An 18,433-nucleotide genomic window follows, 5' to 3' on the forward strand; every position below is an offset into this window, starting at 1 on the left:
TGCCACTTCTTCCATGGGCGTCCACGCCACGGGGCTCCTTAAGGTATCTCTCATGTCCTGCATGTCCCGGCCATCAATTATGTACCCATAGATGCTGCTTATTGGTTTTCACTAGTACAACAATTTGTGTGTGTGCCAGTATGAGATTTGACAAGAGAAGATGAGCTCTTGTAGCGATTTGCACATGTTAGCCTTTCTATGGCAATTATGTCTGGTCTAATTGCATCACTTTGTATGGATCGTACAACTTTGTTTGCTACAGAATATATAGCACCATCCTGAAATAGTCTACTATTTCATTTGTGATCACGCCCTTGTACAACAAGCCTTCCAATCTGCTAAGTTTTGCTTCTCTTGATGTATGTATGTATATGTATGGGCAAAATGATGACAGGTGCAGACCTGAGCTGCCTGCCATGTCGTTTATAATAAACACACACTTGTAATAGTAAGATAAGATGATATTCAAATTGCGTAAGATTGCAATTTATCTCTCTTGCACTGGTAACAACATCACATATACTCCCTCCGTAAACAAATATAAGAGCGTCTAGATCACTAAAGTAGTGATGTAAACGCTCTTATAGATTCTTAATTGCTGCCATCATAAAGTACTAGTTATGTATTTCCATTTCTTAATTGCTACCATGTCCCTTGGTGTGACTCCATTTCTCTGCTTTGACATTGATGTTTGCCCAACAGAGACCCTCAATGATGACCAAGGTGGAGTACAGGGCATCGAGGACATGATATGAACCGCCGTTCCAGACGCCCGCCTAGGGGAAGGAGCACTTCATCCCGCTGATGACAAAGTTTTGAAAGAGGAGATGAAGGATTTGGCGGAGGAGAGGAACTCCCTCAAGGACGAAAAGAGGAGCCCTGTGTATAGAAAAGTATGTGATGTTTTATTGAATCACCATCGCAGCAACCTTACTATGGCCTGAGGTTCCCATTGTAGACGCTCTTGACTGTAACTCAATTGCTTGTGATGTTGCATTCTGGCAGCTTGTGATGCTGCTTTGTCAAGTGCTTGTGTGGTGGTTTCTATTTAGACCGCCGCTTCGCTCCTCCGGGTCTGCTTCTTCCCGGGTCGCCGCTGCTCCCACGTTGGGAGGTATATATCACCCTCCTCTTTCTCTCCCTCTAAAACTATGCTCTGGTTGTGCATGCCCATCCAATTTGCTTGCTGCAACTTATATTCAGAGAGGGGAAACTACACAAAATAGAAGCTTCCTTCCTTCTTCAGAGAGGAGAGGGGAGGTTCTATCCTCTGCAAATCATTGTAGCTAGCCATGAACGTGGGGAGGAGCGAATGCCAACACCAATCCAACCAGGAACATGGGGAGGATCAAACAATGCTTCTGCTGCATGCTATGTAGTGAACAAGGGATAATATATGGATGTCTTCAGTTTTTGTCTTTCAAGTTTCAACAATGCGTGCTATCTTTGGCATTAGTAGTACCATGGTTCTGATTTGGTAGACGTGGTCCTGGTGTTTGGTTTACACTTTGTTGTGGTGTGTCCTAGCTAGCTTGATTAATTGTCTTGCTGTATGTTTAATTCAACATCATCAACTGGTTGTACTAGCCCTTGTTGCTGTTGTATGTGCACTCCGGCTTAGCATGGTTATGCTTTCAAGTATAAACGATCAAGTAGAAGAGCACATGCATCTTCGGTGAAAAGAATTCACCGTACTTGTAGAGGATCCTTCTGACTTTAGAACATTTGGGTGTACTGTACCCTTCTTGTAGAAAAGTCTCTTTGCCTCTGGGAGTCATTACACAGATGAGATAATCCTTTCCGTCCTTTCTGTTGTTTTGCGTAGATGCTCTTGCTGGGTTCTGATGTAGTAATTTCAAGAGATGCATATTAATAAAAAATGTTTCATTTGTTTTCCTGTGTATGATGTCACTCGTCGATGGGTACTTTTTGGAGTATTCTCATCTGTACTCCCTTCGTCCCTTAATATAAGATCTTTTTACGTCCAATATGTGAGAATATTGGACGTAATAAGATCTTATATTATGGGACAGAGGGAATATTAGTTAATTCTCATTTCAAATCCATGGACTGGTGGCTGGGATTGTAGTCATTATTCGGAGAGATCGATTTGTACCCAGGTTCAACTAGTAAGCTTGAGTACTTGTGCATGCATATTGTATCTTTTGAGCAAACACTTGTCTTGTTTTTCTATAGCATTGACCATCCATGTCTCTTGTGATCCTTGTGCAGGCCGTCTGGCACTAATTCGACTATGATGGTCTGATGACGCCTTCCCTTGTCCATTGAGTATTCTCAACAGGAAAGAACAAGTGCCACCGCTGATCCGAAGCTCTTGCCAGGGGAAGGAATTCTGTCACTGCCTTCTATGTGGGTGGTGAGTGCAGGCTCTGCTCCTCCTAGTTTAGCATTCATCATCAGTGGCCCTTACTCCCTCTCATGCCCATCCATATTTGCTTGCTTGCTTGCTGCAATTTATGTTCAGAGGCGACTAAACTGCAAAAACCTGAAACTTTTAGTTCCTTCTTTCTTCAGAAAACTGAAAACTCTGCAGAAGATTTTCTTCAGGTTGATACTAACGACACATACTAACTTGATAATGTTGGCGTCCTCAGGCGTAGACCACTGTGTGCCGCCTCTTCCATGGACGCAGCAGCTGCTCCGACCCCGCTGCCGACGCCATGGAGATCGTCAAGGTATCTCTCTTTGCTCTCTCTCTCTCTCTCTCTCTCTCTCTCATGTCCTGCGTGTCCCGGTCGTTAATTACCCGGAGATGTTGCTTGTTTTCACTAGTGTACAACAATTTGTCTAGTATGAGATTTGACAAACCAAGATGAGATCTTGTTGCGAAAATTCTTCTTCTGGTCACACAAGTGAGCCTATCTATGGCAATTTTGTCTTGTCTTGATCAGGTCCATAACTTAACTTTCATTGTGTGGAACTGGAACGAGCACTTTGCATTCCTAGGCTGGTGAATAAGTATGCATTGTTTTTAGGGGAAGATGTTGTCTTGTTAATTCCTGTAAATTCCCTTTCACACAAGAGAATTGTTGTGTGGCTTACTGTTGAGAAATCTGACATTCCTCTTTGCCTCTGCACTAGACTAATCTTTTTATGTCCACCCAGATTGCATTCCTCAGGAAGATACTCCTTTCGTCCGTCAAACCTACCGGACATGATGGAAAATCTCCATCGCGCACGACACCGGTCATTTTCTCTTGCCAAGCGGTGCTGCAGAAGTTGACGCAGTTTGGGCTTGAAGATGCACTGGATGGCGCCGTCGTCCTCGTGCTTTCTTCGCTGATGAAGATCCACTGGATGGCGTCGTTGTCCTCGGGCTCTCTCCGCTGATGAAGAGGCATGATTTCCTCTTTTCTCTCATTATGATTGGAGCTCAAGATTTTCCATTTGACTCAATATTTTTTTCTCCAATCTGCATTTCATGTTTGTATTCTCATTCTGTCTTGTTGCTATGCTCAATAGCATCAGGCATTTCTCAATCTATATCGTACTCATTTTTCAGTTTGCTTTCATGGATGATGTTGCGGGCCAAGAGGGGTGGGAGGCAGGGGTGTTGTTGGGTCTGAGTGGGAGGCATCGCGTATCTCTTTTCTCTTTTTTTAATAATCGCGCGACATATATGCTCGTGGAAGCCTGTTAGCGAGGTGATGGATTTTGTCAGGGCCCAACAAAGGATCCGGTTGCATAAATAAAAAGATTATTAGTAAGTACTAGTATTTTTTTTCCAATGGATAAGAAGGCTCTGGTTGCATAAATAAAACGATTATTAGTAAGTGTAATATTTTGATCCCAACCATGGTCTTCTCTTGTGCATTACAAATTTGATAAGGAGGCTTGGTCCTACAAGATGGAAGGCTATATTACACTTTCAACAACTTTATGAACTGACCCAGCAAGGCCTTGTTTCTTGAAGATTTCCTACCAACCGAACAGGATCACGCTACACATCTTTGTCTGAACTCCTTAAATGTTTAATCAATCATGTGTCTGTTGATCCTCATATTATTATTTTTTGTTGCTGTTTGCAGCTGACCTTGCAAACTAATGTATACATATAGTGCCCTTTTTATTATTATGAAAACTAAACAGTGGGCGTTTTCTACTGCGTAGAGCAACTCCAGCTTTCTGGCTGGGTTGCTTTTGGGACAAAAAATTAATTTTTTTTCTTGAACAGGTTTATAAATCTTACATACTAAGGTTGTTCTCTTTGTAGTGCAGACCTAGATGAAGCTGACATAATCGCATTCTCAAACGTGAAAGTCGCGTGCAGACTACAGCCGGAAAACTCCGGAGGTAAATTCTGAAACCTGAAAGTTACATGCAGACTACACCGAGAAAACTCCAGAGGTTCATTCTGAAACCTGAAGGTTTCACGTAGACTACAACAAGAAAACTCTAGAGGTAAGTTCTGAAATCCAAAGGTTGCATGCAGACTGCAACCAAAAAACTCATGTAAGTAAATTCTGAAACATGCAAGTTGGCTGCGGACTACACCAGAAAACTCATGAGATAAATTTCAGAAGAAAAAGAAGTAACTCCCAAACCACCAGTCCATCATGGATATAAAATCAAGAGGTCAGCCAGGAAACAGTTTGCACACACGCACTGCTAGCAAACCGGCCGAGCAGTGTTTGGAACGAATTACAGTTACTCTGACCTAAGTTCCGCCCCAAAGAAAGTAAAGTAGTGTAAGTACATTGCAGTATGGAAGTACGAACAAATGTTTGTGTATGTACAATACGATACATACAAATGCGTAAAGGATGGTTTGCCCTTGCGGGCGTATATAACCTTATTTCTTACTGAAAATTAATAGTAAAACCGAGACAACAAAAATAGTCTGAATGTGTTGAAGTAGCCTAACTCTTTATAGACCATTTACTTGTAATGAGCGATTTTTAGCCTGGTTGATTAATGGTGTTTTTAGTCAAGAGTTGTGTTGTCCATCTACTAATTGGTCATGTTGATCTCATACCGCGTTCATGTCATAGCTCTAACACTTTCTCTAAAAAGATTGTAGCCAGAAGTATATTTGGCCTTGATAAAATCCCTACCTTTTTGGTGGCAGTTGGTGCTTTGGGTTTGAGATTGAATTATTTTTTGTCCATTTGATGATTACATAAGAGAATAAGCAGGCTTGTTGGAGAAAAAAATGATGTCTTCACATATATAGTTCTTGGTTTCATCTTGTGCTTGTTTTCTGAATCATTTTAAGAGTGCGGTTAGTTTATGCTCATCTTTTTTACCATATTTTCAGTTGAGTGTCCTTGTTCATCTTTATGTGTAAAACATAAATATTGATTCTCACTAGTTTTTTTTCACTTTTGCTATCATTGACATAAGCCAAATGATGAGAAAAACAAGAAGTGGATGTATATGTTATTTTTCACCTGTAATTTTATTTGTTTTTCCACACGTCCTTAAGGGTGACAACACTATCATGATGCAACCACACTAGTTTTTTGTACAAGGTTCAAGTAGATAACAGTTCTGCTACAAGCACTAGTTAGATGATAGAAAACATACCGGTGAATCATATCCTGGTGCTCATAATCACCAAATTTGAGAACATGATTTATAGAATAGAACCCTCAACATCGCCTATGGGTGCTTTAAGTATACTGTTTTTTTTAACATGATAGCGTAAAAAGCCGATGTTCTTGATGTGGGACTTTTTGAATTGAAGTTTGAGATACCTTGAGCCCAAAATGGAAAATTCTTCCATTGTTGGTTGCGACTGTCTAGGGCATTGTTGACTTTTTTTTTATTTCTAGTTGATCGGATCCCTCTATCCTTGTTGCTAGCATGCACTTCTATTTGATTCTTGTACATGCTATTCAACATGAAACCAGTGTGGATTATTTCTTTCCACTTACTTAAAATTGTGTTGCGTCTAGACGGTGATAACCAAATATTTTAAAAAGAATCAGAATTTTGCATGACCTTCTTTTTGTATGTTCATCTTCTATCAGCCATTAGAACCTCATTTCTTGTGATTAAAAAATAATGGCCATATTGAACTCGTATTGTTGAACTCATATCGTGTTCTTGTCGGCGCTCCTACACTTGCTCTAAATAGCATGTAGTTGTAAAGCTTGCTTGATTAATGGTATTTTAATTAGTCATATTGATCTCATATTCTTTTCATGTCAGTGCTCTAACACTTGCTCTAAATAGCTTGTAGCCGTGAAGTCTATTTGGCTTTAATAATATCCCTATCTTTCTGGTGGCAATTGGTGCTTTGGGTTTTACATTTTTTTCCTTTGATGTTCACATAGGAGAGTAAGAATGCTTGTCGGACGGCTAGTAGGAGGCATGACTTCTTTTGTTTGTTGAGCTTCTACTCGCCATTATAATTCTAGCTTTTGGAGTTGATGAAATTCCGTTATGTTGTAGTTCCGGAGTGGCATGTGTCCTTTATTGTGTGGATGGGGATTGAGGTACATCGTTAGTTACGTTTGTTGGATTATCTTTTTAACTTCATTATTTTTCATTTTCAAAACATTGTGGATGGGGTTTGTAATAATGCATGGGAATGATTTTTATTGCTGGAATCTCGTCTCGGTTTTACACTATTTTCAGTTTGGTTACTTGTCGCTAGCACCACCGTGGTCGTTGTGGGGTCCTTCGTGTTCTGCATTTCGGTATGTAAATTGACCTATTCAAAGGGAATATGAGAATGCTTACATTTAGTTATGTATCAAGTGTTGTATTATTATTGTAGAACAAAATATTTATTGTTTTTTAAGGGTAAATTTTTATTGGTGGAGAACTTAAGATCGATCCTCTTTTTCTAGACAACAAGCACGCGGTATGATTTGAGAGAGAGAGAGAGAGAGAAACATCCTGCCCATTCGACGCACGACTCTTGGATCAGCCGGTGGTACAAATTCGCGCCAAACATCGACGCGCACGCTAGGGAAACTCAAACTTTCTCCAAACGCAAAATCTTGCCCCTCAATGACCCCCGCACCAGCCGTTGGACTCGTACAACCTAAACACAACAGCACCTCACGTGTTACTTTTTTCATTTCAAAATAACATACATCTTTTTTTGCAGCGAAAAAAAATACCCACATCGCCAGCGTCCCCTTGCCGGGCATCGATCCGTGGGTTGACCAATCAGTATGGAGCAACACCCAAAACAAAATCCCCATGTATCTAAGCCGTCGGATGTGGCGGACGGCTGGGATTGGCCGGAGAGCCAATCTATCCGTGGGCACTCACCGCTGGCCGACCAATGAGGGAGCCTCCCACGGATCCATCCCCGCCAGCTGCTCACGATTGATTTTGCGGGCCGTCGGATGTCGACAAATGGACGGACGAACGAGATCGGGCGAAGACGATGGCGATCCTATCGAACAATTAGAAGGAGTCCGCTACAACGTTCCTCTCTCAAAACTAAATTTGTGCGTCCGCCGTCTCCTCGTCTCTGAAGAAAGAAGAGGAGAGAAAAGGGAAGAACAGAAATTTGAAACGAATCGCATCCCCCATCCACCTCCTGTTTGTCTCCCTCCCCTCCCCTCGCCGCCGCCGCGATTCCGGCGAGTTCCAACGGCATGCAGCACAACGCCAAGACCCCCTCGCTCCGGCTCTTCCTCCCCTCCGACCAGATTTCTTCCTCCTTCCCACGGCCGGGTCGAGCTGTCAACTTGTATTCCGACAGAGCTTGACAAAATCTCATACTTTTACTTCCTCGTTCAGAAAAACCTGAAAACTCTGCATATTTCAGGTTGATACTAACTTGGTAATGTTGTTGTTCTAAGACCCCGCTGCCGCTGCCGCTGCGGACGCCATGGAGACCGTCAAGGTATCTCACTCTGCTCTCTCTCTCTCATTTCCCGACCATCAGTTACCCGGAGGTGTTACCTCTTTTCACCAGTGCAACCCTGTGTGTGTGCGCGTGTGTAGTACTCCCTCCATCCCGAAAAAAGTGACTCAACTTTGTACTAAAGTTAGAACAAAGTTGAGTCACTTATTTTGGGACGGAGGGAGTATGGGATTCAACAAGACACAATGAGGTCTTGTAGCGATGATTCTTCTGCTCGTCACACAAGTGAGCCTATCTATGCCAATTTTTTCTTGGCTTGATTGATTCCAACACTTAACTTTTAGTTTGGCAACTATAAAGAGATCGATTTGGGGGGAGGTGAGGTACACGAATGATAGTAGGCCAGATTCAGACTTGTATTCGAGAGGAAATTCATAGTTTCAGTTTCGCAACACACGCCCACACATAGCAATAGCCAGATTCAGACATGTGTTGGAGAGGAAATTCAGAGTAATCTGCTTGCCTATGTGCTAGGCTTGCATGTCAATTGTCTCATAACCGAGCCATTGGTCCTGGGTTTAGTTAGGATGTGTAATTCAGCTCCCTTGTTGCTACTGCTCCAATCATATAGGCTGCCACATATCATCATGCTTTTTACTTTAGTAATGTTCTCTTCTCATGTTCATCTCTACCCCATGTGTGTGTTGTGCTCTCGACATGTCCGCACGAAATCACCAATGGGTGTCTCTGTGTTGCAAATGTGTTCTCAACATTTGCTATTGTTTGGGCTTAGACAGCTCGATTGCCCGCTGTTTTCAGGATCATTGCCTTATGCTAAAATACTCCTATTCTTTTGCCTTATGCTATTGTTTCAGAATCATTGGCATGATTTCCTCTTTTCTCTCATTATGATTGGAGCTCAAGATTTTCCATTTGACTCAAGATTTGTTATTTATCATGTCCTTGTGCAGCAGCATGATTGATTCGGTACTGCATCATCCCCGGTTAATGCAGAGGACAAGGGGCTCATCGTGTGTGTCTCCCTTCGAGCAACGAGGCACGGCGTTGTTCGGCACTGGCTGCAAAATAATCATGGTGAGCTTGTCAACGCCCATCTATCCGTGTTTGCTTGCTGCTGCAACTTGTATTCGGACGGAGCTAGACAGAACTGCAAAAATCTCATACTTTTACTTCCTTCTTCAGAAAAACTAACAACTCTGCAGATTATTCTTCAGGTTGATACTAACTTGGTAATGTTGCTGTTCCGAGACCCCGCTGCCGCTGCGGACGCCATGGAGACCGTCAAGGTAACTCAGTCTGCTTTCTCTCATGTCCCGACCATCAATTACCAAAGTCTTCCAGTATGAGATACATGCCGATTAGAGCAACAACAAAACGACACCAAAAAGATCACTTTTCACTATGAAAAAAACTCCATTTTTCATACCCAAGTCTTCACATGTATTACAGAAAGAAAAAAACAACTCTGAAAAAGCTCCATGTATCTCATACCGAAATCTTCACATGAGCAAATTCCTTCAAAAACTAAAATAAAATACTGACACGAGCATGCATAGCAAATCTTACAATTTGAGGGAGCACTAGGAAACTTGATACTCCATATTTTGCTTGCTTGCTTGCTTGCTGCATCTTATCTTCACAGACAGATAAAACTGCAGAAATCTGAAACTTTTAGTTCCTTCCTTCTTCAGGAAACTGAAAACTCTGCAGCAGATTTATCTTCAGGTTGATGATACTAACCAAGAATACTAACTTGACAATGTTGGTGTCCTCAGGCGCAGGCTGTTGTGTGCCGCCTCTTCCATGGGCGTCCATGCCATGGAGCTCCTTATGGTATCTCTTATGTCGTGTGTGTCCCGGCCATCAATTACGTACCCATAGATGCTGCTTGTGTTCACTAGTGCAACAATTTGTGTGTGTGTGCCCAGTATGAGATTTGACAAGACAACATGAGCTCTTGTAGGGATTCCCACATGCTAGCCTTTCTATGGCAATTATGTCTGGTATTATTACATCACTTTGTATGGAGCGTACAACTTTGTTTGCTACAGAATATATAGCACCATCCTGAAATACTACTCTACTATTTCGTTTGTGATCATGCCCCTGTACAACAAGCCTTCCAATCTGCTAAGTTTTGCCTCTCTTGCTGTATGTATGTATATGTATGGGCAAAATGATGACAGGTGCAGACCTGAGCTGCCTGCCATGTCGTTTATAATAAACACACACTTGTAATAGTAAGATAAACATGATATTCAAATTGCGTAAGATTGGAATTACTCTCTCTTGCACTGGTAACACTATCACATATACTCCCTCTGTAAACAAATATAAGTGCGTCTAGATCACTAAAGCGGTGATGTAAACGCTCTTATATTTCTTTACAGAGGGAGTACTAGTTATGTATTTCCATTTCTTAAATGCTGCCATGTCCCTGTGTGTGACTCCATTTCTCTGCTTTGACGTTGATGTTTGCCCAACAGACACCCTCAATGATGACCAAGGTGGAGTGCAGGACATCGAGGACATGATATGAATCGCCGTTCCAGACGCCCGCCTCGCGGAAGGAGCACTCCATCCCGCTGATAACAATGTTTTGAAAGAGGAGATGACGGATTTGGTGGAGGAGAGGAACTCCCTCAAGTACGAAAAGAGGAGCCCTCTGTACAGAAAAGTATGTGATGCTTTATCGAATCACCATCGCAGCAACCTTACTATGGCCTGACGTTCCCTTTTGTCGACGGTCTTGACTGTAACTCAAGTGCTTGTGATGTTGCATTCCGGCAGCTTTTGATGCTGCTTTGTCAAGTGCTTGTGTGGTGGTTTCGATTTGACTTAGAAGACCGCCGCTTCGCTCCTCCGGGTCTGCTTATTCCCGGGTCGCCGCTGCTCCCACGATGGAGCAAACGCTTGTCTTGTTTTTCTGTAGCATTCACCATGCATGTCTCGTGTGATCCTTGTGCAGGCCGTATAGCACTAATTGGACTACGGTGGTCTGATGACACCTTCCCTTGTCCATGGAGGATCCTCATTAGGCAAGAACAATTGCCACCGCTGATCCGAAGCTCGTGCCAGGGGAAGGGATTCTGTCATTGCCTTCTATGTGGGTGGTGAGTGCAGGCTCTGCTCATCCTAGTTCAGCATTCATCATCAGTGGCCCTTACTCCCTCTCATGCCCATCCATATTTGCTTGCTTGCTTGCTGCAATTTATGTTCAGAGGCGACTAAACTGCAAAAACCTGAAACTTTTAGTTCCTTCTTTCTTCAGAAAACTGAAAACTTTGCAGCAGATTTATATTCAGGTTGATACTAACGACACATACTAACATGATAATGTTGGTGTCCTCAGGTGTAGACCACTGTGTGCCGCCTCTTCCATGGACGCAACAGCTGCTTCGACCCCGCTGCCGACGCCATGGAGATCGTCAAGGTATCTCTCTTTGCTCTCTCTGTCTCTCATGTCCTGCGTGTCCCGGTCGTCAATTACCCGGAGATGTTGCTTGTTTTCACTAGTGTGCAATAATTTTTCTAGTATGAGATTTGACAAGCCAAGATGAGATCTTGTAGCGAAAATTCTTCTGCTGGTCACACAAGTGAGCCTATCTATGGCAATTTTGTCTTGTCTTGATCAGGTCCAACACTTAACTTTCATTGTGTGGAACTGGAACGAGCACTTTGCATTCCTAGGCTGGTGAATAAGTATGCATTGTTTTTAGGGGAAGATGTTGTCTTGTTAATTCCTGTAAATTCCCTTTGACACAAGAGAATTGTTGTGTGGCTTACTGTTGAGAAATCTGACATTCCTCTTTTCCTCTGCACTAGACTGATCTTTTTATGTCCACCCAGATTGCATTCCTCAGGAAGATACTCCTTTCATCCGTCAAACCTACCGGAGATGATGGGAAATCTCCATCGCGCACGACACCGGTCATTTTCTCTTGCCAAGCGGTGCTGCAGAAGTTGACACGGTTTGGGCTTGAAGATGCACAAGACGGCGCCGTCGTCCTCGTGCTTTCTTCGCTGATGAAGATGCACTGGATGGCGTCGTTGTCCTCAGGCTCTCTCCGCTGATGAAAAGGCATGATTTCCTCTTTTCTCTCATTATGATTGGAGCTCAAGATTTTCCATTTGACTCAAGATTTGTTATTTATCATGTCCTTGTGCAGCAGCATGATTGATTCGGTACTGCATCATCCCCGGTAAATGCAGAGGACAAGGGGCTCATCGTGTGTGTCTCCCTTGGAGCAATGAGGCACGGCGTTGTTCGGCACTGGCTGCAAAATAATCGCGGTGAGCTTGTCAATGCCCATCTATCCGTGTTTGCTTGCTGCTGCAACTTGTATTCGGACTTGCAACTCTGCAGATTATTCTTCAGGTTGATACTAACTTGGTAATGTTTCTATTCCGAGACCCCGCTGCCGCTGCGGACGCCATGGAGACCGTCAAGGTAACTCAGTCTGCTCTCTCTCATGTCCCGACCCTCAATTACCAAAGTCTTCCAGTATGAGATACATGCCGATTAGAGCAACAACAAAACGACACCAAAAAGATCACTTTTCACTATGAAAAAAGCTCCATTTTTCATACCCAATTCTTCACATGTATTACAGAAAGAAAAAAACAACTCTGAAAAACCTCCATGTATCTCATACCGAAATCTTCACATGCGCAAATTCCTTCAAAAACTAAAATAAAATACTGACACGAGCATGCATAGCAAATCTTACAATTTGAGGGAGCACTAGGAAACTTGATACTCCATATTTTGCTTGCTTGCTTGCTTGCTTGCTGCAACTTATCTTCACAGACAGACAAAACTGCAGAAATCTGAAACTTTTAGTTCCTTCTTCATGAAACTTAAAACTCTGCAGCAGATTTATCTTCAGGTTGATGATACTAACCAAGCATACTAACTTGACAATGTTGGTGTCCTCAGGCGCAGACTGTTGTGTGCCGCCTCTTCCATGGGCGTCCACGCCATGGAGCTCCTTAAGGTATCTCTTATGTCGTGTGTGTCCCGGCCATCAATTACGTACCCATAGATGCTGCTTGTTTTCACTATTGCAACAATTTGTGTGTGAGTGCCCAGTGTGAGATTTGACAAGACAACATGAGCTCTTGTAGCGATTCCCACATGCTAGCCTTTCTATGGCAATTATGTCTGGTATTATTACATCACTTTGTATGGAGCGTACAACTTTGTTTGCTACAGAATATATAGCACCATCCTGAATTACTACTCTACTATTTCGTTTGTGATCATGCCCCTGTACAACAAGCCTTCCAATCTGCTAAGTTTTGCCTCTCTTGCTGTATGTATGTATATGTATGGGCAAAATGATGACAGGTGCAGACCTGAGCTGCCTGCCATGTCGTTTATAATAAACACACACTTGTAATAGTAAGATAAACATGATATTCAAATTGCGTAAAATTGCAATTTCTCTCTCTTGCATTGGTAACACTATCACATATACTCCCTCTGTAAACAAATATAAGTGTGTCCAGATCACTAAAGCGGTGATGTAAACGCTCTTATATTTCTTTACAGAGGGAGTACTAGTTATGTATTTCCATTTCTTAAATGCTGCCATGTCCCTTGGTGTGACTCCATTTCTCTGCTTTGACGTTGATGTTTGCCCAACAGACACCCTCAATGATGACCAAGGTGGAGTGCAGGACATCGAGGACATGATATGAACCGCCGTTCCAGACGCCCGCCTCGGGGAAGGAGCACTCCATCCCGCTGATAACAATGTTTTGAAAGAGGAGATGACGGATTTGGTGGAGGAGAGGAACTCCCTCAAGGACGAAAAGAGGAGCCCTGTGTACAGAAAAGTATGTGATGTTTTATCGAATCACCATCGCAGCAACCTTACTATGGACCGACGTTCCCTTTTGTCGATGGTCTTGACTATACTCAAGTGCTTGTGATGTTGCATTCTGGCAGCTTGTGATGCTGCTTTGTCAAGTGCTTGTGTGGTGGTTTCGATTTGACCTAGAAGACCGCCGCTTCGCTCCTCCGGGTCTGCTTATTCCCGGGTCACCGCTGCTCCCACGATGGAGCAAACGCTTGTCTTGTTTTTCTGTAGCATTCACCATGCATGTCTCGTGTGATCCTTGTGCAGGCCGTATAGCACTAATTGGACTATGGTGGTCTGATGACACCTTCCCTTGTCCATGGAGGATCCTCATTAGGCAAGAACAAGTGCCACCACTGATCCGAAGCTCGTGCCAGGGGAAGGGATTCTATCATTGCCTTCTATGTGGGTGGTGAGTGCAGGCTCTGCTCATACTAGTTCAGCATTCATCATCAGTGGCCCTTACTCCCTCTCATGCCCATCCATATTTGCTTGCTTGCTTGCTGCAATTTATGTTCAGAGACGACTAAACTGCAAAAACCTGAAACTTTTAGTTCCTTGTTTCTTCAGAAAACTGAAAATTCTGCAGCAGATTTATCTTCAAGTTGATACTAACGACACATACTAACTTGATAATGTTGGTGTCCTCAAGCATAGACCACTGTGTGCCGCCTCTTCCATGGACGCAGCAGCTGCTCCGACCCCGCTGCCGACCGTCAAGGTATCTCTCTTTGTTCTCTCTCTCTATCTCATGTCCTGCGTGTCCCGGTCGTCAATTACCCAGAGATGTTGCTTGTTTTCACTAGTGTGCAACAATTTTTCTAGTATGATATTTGACAAGCCAAGATGAGATCTTGTAGCAAAAATTCTTCTGCTGGTCACACAAGTGAGCCTAACTATGGCAATTTTGTCTTGTCTTGATCAGGTCCAACACTTAACTTTCATTATGTGGAACTGGAACGAGCACTTTGCATTGCTAGGCTGGTGAATAAGTATGCATTGTTTTTAGGGGAAGATGTTGTCTTGTTAATTCCTGTAAATTCCCTTTGACACAAGAGAATTGTTGTGTGGCTTAGTGTTGAGAAATCTGACATTCCTCTTTGCCTCTGCACTAGACTGATCTTTTTATGTCCACCTAGATTGCATTCCTCAGGAAGATACTCCGTTCGTCCGTCAAACCTACCGGACATGATGGAAAATCTCCATCGCGCACGACACCGGTCATTTTCTCTTGCCAAGCGGTGCTGCAGAAGTTGACGCGGTTTGGGCTTGAAGTTGCATAGGATGGCGTCGTCGTCCTCGTGCTTTCTTCGCTGATGAAGATGCACTGGATGGCGTCGTTGTCCTCAGGCTCTCTCCGCTGATGAAGAGGCATGATTTCCTCTTTTCTCTCATTATGATTGGAGCTCAAGATTTTCCATTTGACTCAAGATTTGTTATTTATCATGTCCTTGTGCAGCAGCATGATTGATTCGGTACTGCATCATCCCCGGGTAATGCAGAGGACAAGGGGCTCATCGTGTGTGTCTCCCTTCGAGCAACGAGGCACGACGTTGTTCAGCACTGGCTGCAAAATAATCACGGTGAGTTTGTCAACGCCCATCTATCCGTGTTTGCTTGCTGCTGCAACTTGTATTCGGACGGAGCTAGACAGAACTGCAAAAATCTCATACTTTTACTTCCTTCTTCAGAAAAACTGACAACTCTGCAGATTATTCTTCAGGTTGATACTAACTTGGTACTGTTGCTGTTCCGAGACCCCGCTGCCGCTGCGGACGCCATGGAGACCGTCAACGTAACTCATTCTGCTCTCTCTCATGTACCGACCATCAATTACCAAAGTCTTTCAGTATGAGATACAAGCCGATTAGAGCAACAACAAAACGACACCAAAAAGATCACTTTTCACTATGGAAAAAGCTCCATTTTTCATACCCAAGTCTTCACATGTATTACAGTTAGAAAAAAACAACTCTGAAAAAGCTCCATGTATCTCATACCGAAATCTTCACATGAGCAAATTCCTTCAAAAACTAAAATAAAATACTGACACGAGCATGCATAGCAAATCTTACAATTTGAGGGAGCACTAGGAAACTTGATACTCCATATTTTGCTTGCTTGCTTGCTTGCTGCAACTTATCTTCACAGACAGACAAAACTACAGAAATCTGAAACTTTTAGTTCCTTCCTTCTTCAGGAAACTGAAAACTCTGCAGCAGATTTATCTTCAGGTTGATGATGCTAACCAAGCATACTAACTTGACAATGTTGGCCTCCTCAGGCGCAGACTGTTGTGTGCCGCCTCTTTCATGGGCGTCCACACCATGGAGCTCCTTAAGGTATCTCTTATGCCGTGTGTGTCCCGGCCATCAATTACGTACCCATAGATGCTGCTTGTTTTTCACTAGTGCAACAATTTGTGTTTGTGTGCCTAGTATGAGATTTGACAAGACAACATGAGCTCTTGTAGCGATTCCCACATGCTAGCCTTTCTATGGCAATTATGTCTGGTATTATTACATCACTTTGTATGGAGCATACAACTTTGTTTGCTACAGAATATATAGCACCATCCTGAAATACTACTCTACTATTTCGTTTGTGATCATGCCCCTGTACAACAAGCCTTCCAATCTGCTAAGTTTTGCCTCTCTTGTTGTATGTATGTATATGTATGGGCAAAATGATGACAGGTGCAGACCTGAGCTGCCTGCCATGTCGTTTATAATAAACACACACTTGTAATAGTAAGATAAACATGATATTCAAATTGTGTAAGATTGCAATTTCTCTCTCTTGCACTGGTAACACTATCACATATACTCCCTCTGTAAAAAAATATAAGTGCGTCTAGATCACTAAAGCGGTGATGTAAACGCTCTTATATATCTTTACAGAGGGAGTACTTGTTATGTATTTCCATTTCTTAAATGTTGCCATGTCCCTTGGTGTGACTCCATTTCTCTGCTTTGACATTGATGTTTCCCCAACAGACACCCTCAATGATGACCAATGTGGAGTGCAGGACATCGAGGACATGTTATGAACCGCCGTTCCAGATGCCCGCCTCGGGGAAGGAGCACTCCATCCCGCTGATAACAATATTTTGAAAGAGGAGATGATGGATTTGGTGGAGGAGAGGAACTCCCTCAAGGACGAAAAGAGGAGCCCTGTGTACAGAAAAGTATGTGATGTTTTATCGAATCACCATCGCAGCAACCTTACTATGGTCTGACGTTCCCTTTTTTCGACGGTCTTGACTGTAACTAAAGTGCTTGTGATGTTGCATTCTGGCAGCTTGTGATGCTGCTTTGTCAAGTGCTTGTGTGGTGGTTTCGATTTGACCTACAAGACGGCCGCTTCGCTCCTCCGGGTCTGCTTATTCCCGGGTCGCCGCTGCTCCCACGATGCAGCAAACGCTTGTCTCGTTTTTCTGTATTGAGCAAACGCTTGTCTTGTTTTTCTGTAGCATTCACCATGCATGTCTCTTGTGATCCTTGTGCAGGCCGTATAGCACTAATTGGACTACGGTGGTCTGATGACACCTTCCCTTGTCCATGGAGGATCCTCATTAGGCAAGAACAAGTGCCACCGCTGATCCGAAGCTCGTGCCAGGGGAAGGGATTCTGTCATTGCCTTCTATGTGGGTGGACAGTGCAGGCTCTGCTCATCCTAGTTCAGCATTCATCATCAGTGGCCCTTACTCCCTCTCATTCCCATCCATATTTGCTTGCTTGCTTGCTGCAATTTATGTTCAGAGACGACTAAACTGCAAAAACCTGAAACTTTTAGTTCCTTGTTTCTTCAGAAAACTGAAAATTCTGCAGCAGATTTATCTTCAAGTTGATACTAACGACACATACTAACTTGATAATGTTGGTGTCCTCAGGCATAGACCACTGTGTGCCGCCTCTTCCATGGATGCAGCAGCTGCTCCCACCCCGCTGCCGACGCCATGGAGATCGTCAAGGTATCTCTCTTTGCTCTCTCTCTCTCATGTCCTGCGTGTCCCGGTCGTCAATTACCCGGAGATGTTGCTTGTTTTCACTAGTGTGCAACAATTTTTCTAGTATGAGATTTGACAAGCCAAGATGAGATCTTGTAGCGAAAATTCTTCTGCTGGTCACACAAGTGAGCCTATCTATGGCAATTTTGTCTTGTCTTGATCAGGTCCAACACTTAACTTTCATTGTGTGGAACTGGAACGAGCACTTTGCATTCCTAGGCTGGTGAATAAGTATGCATTGTTTTTAGGGGAAGATGTTGTCTTGTTAATTCCTGTAAATTCCCTTTGACACAAGAGAATTGTTGTGTGGCTTACTGTTGAGAAATCTGACATTCCTCTTTTCCTCTGCACTAGACTGATCTTTTTATGTCCACCCAGATTGCATTCCTCAGGAAGATACTCCTTTCATCCGTCAAACCTACCGGAGATGATGGGAAATCTCCATCGCGCACGACACCGGTAATTTTCTCTTGCCAAGCGGTGCTGCAGAAGTTGACACGGTTTGGGCTTGAAGATGCACAGGACGGCGCCGTCGTCCTCGTGCTTTCTTCGCTGATGAAGATGCACTGGATGGTGTCGTTGTCCTCAGGCTCTCTCCGCTGATGAAAAGGCATGATTTCCTCTTTTCTCTCATTATGATTGGAGCTCAAGATTTTCCATTTGACTCAAGATTTGTTATTTATCATGTCCTTGTGCAGCAGCATGATTGATTCGGTACTGCATCATCCCCGGTAAATGCAGAGGACA

The 18,433-nt window shown here is 43.3% G+C and overlaps 1 long non-coding RNA gene across 1 annotated transcript; it reads left to right on the forward strand.

The window, feature by feature from the left end:
- Window positions 1-2,340: 2,340 nt before the first annotated feature.
- On the forward strand, window positions 2,341-3,285 carry LOC119366739. Its single transcript, XR_005176094.1, has 3 exons — window positions 2,341-2,377; window positions 2,616-2,696; window positions 3,127-3,285. It is a non-coding gene; the product is annotated as an uncharacterized LOC119366739 (long non-coding RNA).
- The last annotated feature ends 15,148 nt before the right edge of the window (window positions 3,286-18,433 follow it).

This window comes from Triticum dicoccoides, chromosome 2B (assembly GCF_002162155.2).
Source record: "Triticum dicoccoides isolate Atlit2015 ecotype Zavitan chromosome 2B, WEW_v2.0, whole genome shotgun sequence".
NCBI lineage: Eukaryota > Viridiplantae > Streptophyta > Magnoliopsida > Poales > Poaceae > Triticum > Triticum dicoccoides.